Here is a 2,497-nt window from a genome sequence, read left to right on the forward strand (position 1 = left end):
TCAAAGTTATCACCACATAAAGTGACACGTTAGATTAGAAAAATGGGACCTGATTAAAAAGCAAAACTGGCTGCGGGAAGGGGTTAAATCAGAGTATTTTGGGCACCAACTACTATAGTCAAAAACTGTAAGTATAGACAATAACACATCTACTGAAATTATCAAACTCAACAGTCTCCATTAGTAAATAGTGAGTAACTAGTGGTGAAACCTCTCTGGGGTAATTAGAGTCTGGGGCTCGGTGGCTCTTGGGAATCTAAACTATCGTAAGGGACAATATTTTCTATCAGATGAGTTTCAAGAAGAAATATTAGACGTTCAAAGAGAACTTTTTATAATAGTGCAGAGATGAGGCGTCTTAAATTTAGATCTCGGACATTTGGAAAAAGCAATGGAGATCTTTTTTCAAAGACTAGCAGAGTGTAATGAGTCTCACATAAGTGAGGCCGGCCGATCCCACCACAACCTGTAAAAAAAAAGAATTTTTTTTATTCTATGTTAGATCCCCAACAACAATGTATATTTGGGGAGAGACCTCCAACAATAAACTGGAGTTTAGAGAAAGTATTAGTGCCCCCATTTCAGGAGAGATTGTGCAGTAATCTGAATTCCTTAGGATTGAAAACATAATGGAATTTATGACGTGGAGTGAATCCAACATACCAGGGCTCGAGCCAACACATCTCCTGCAGGCATGAATAAATGAATATTACAGCCATCAGCCACGCACAGCTTAGAGATATATCATGGCACAGGTGTAATGTTTTCTGTATAGTTTATCACAATCCTGTTTGAAGTTAGATTTAAAATAAATTTTAAAGTTTAGATAAAAGGAAACTCTGTTGTTATTGCATCATTACCCTTCGCTTTCTCTTACAGACCCATCATAATATTTTTCTTTAAGTGATTTTCTCACTAGTCAGCACATTCTACATACGCTGCCATTTGGCTTTGTGGTTTACAGATCTGGGCAGGTAAAGGTCAGCGTCTTCTAATCCCAGGGGGCAGGTGGATCCTCCAGGTTGTAAGTTCTACAGAAAAGGGCTTTCACAATTCACAAAGTCATTTGAACATTTTCAGATGGAGGAGAATGTTATGCTCTAGCAGCAAAATGCTGATCACACGATTGTGATACGGCCGGACTACACTACCAATAAAGCAGCCACAGCCGGTGTCTGAGAAGACTATATGACCTCTCTGCATTTAGTGTTTACTACTCACCTGGGTAGTCATATGTAGGAATCTCCTCTTTACACCGCTCATCACCCCTCACATATGTCTCTGTAGTATTAATATGGGTCAGATCTTCACCCTGAAACAAATATTGTAAAAGTCACAGACAGATGGAGAAGTCACATCTATGATCAGCTCTAATCCTGCCATCTCCACCGTTCTCATTACACAAATATAAAACACATAATACTGGTGGATAAAACAAGACTGAGCACAAGACCTTCACAGCCGTCTACACATCATAGGGGAGATCTCATGACACCTTCTCTCCATCTACCTGATGATCCTGAGGAACATTGGGATCTTCTTGTTTACAGTCCTGTGGAAGAAGAGGACGGGGACATCTGTCTGGTGTTGTCCTCTTACTGGATAGATCTGGAGGAAACACATAAGGGGCTGAATTCATTCTTTACATACAGATAATTATAGGCCGTGTGTATTTAGTCCTGTCTATTACCTGGTGATGTGAGGGGCTGGGGAACCTCCATCATGACGTCCTTGTACAGATCTTTGTGTCCTTCTAAATACTCCCACTCCTCCATGGAGAAATAGATGGCGACATCTCGACACCTTATAGGAACCTGACACATACAATGATATCGTCATCCCCCAATCCCTTAATACCATTACTGTATAATGTCCCAGCATTCCCAGCAGTGTCACCTCTCCAGTCAGCAGCTCAATCATCTTGTAGGCGAGTTCTAGGATCTTCTGGTCATTGATGTCCTCATGTATGAAGGGGTGAGGTGGAGGCCCCGCGATTGGGCTCAGGGGCATTCTCCATTCCTCAGACATAGGGTCCTGACAGCGCTCACTAGAGAATATACAAGAACTATCGCACCTCCTGATTGTTTTTTTGGTGCCCGGGTAAGGTACCAAACCAGAATCAAGTCTATCAAAAAACCCGGCACTCAAAGAGATAAGTGAAGTTTATGGAGTTTTTAATAAGGTGAGTACAATATTATAAACAGACGTTTCGGTCCCTCAGGACCTTCATCAGTGTACTACAAAATAAAAATAACAGACAAGAAGAAATTAAATACAGACAGTGGTCAAATTACAGTATTAAATATACAGGAACAAAAATTATATAAATAAGTGCAGTTCGTCCGAGCTGCAAATCTACCTTCCTGGGAGATGACAAAGGAGGAGGGAGGGATTTGGGAGGAATTTGGTTGGATGTCCCGTGAGAGAGGAAAAAAAAGGGAAGGAGTAACATACCAGAGTGAAGGTCATGTAGGTGGACAGATTCCACTATGGTGAC

Source organism: Phyllobates terribilis, unplaced genomic scaffold (assembly GCF_046119375.1).
Source record: "Phyllobates terribilis strain yellow unplaced genomic scaffold, ASM4611937v1 Scaffold_183__1_contigs__length_3771566, whole genome shotgun sequence".
NCBI lineage: Eukaryota > Metazoa > Chordata > Amphibia > Anura > Dendrobatidae > Phyllobates > Phyllobates terribilis.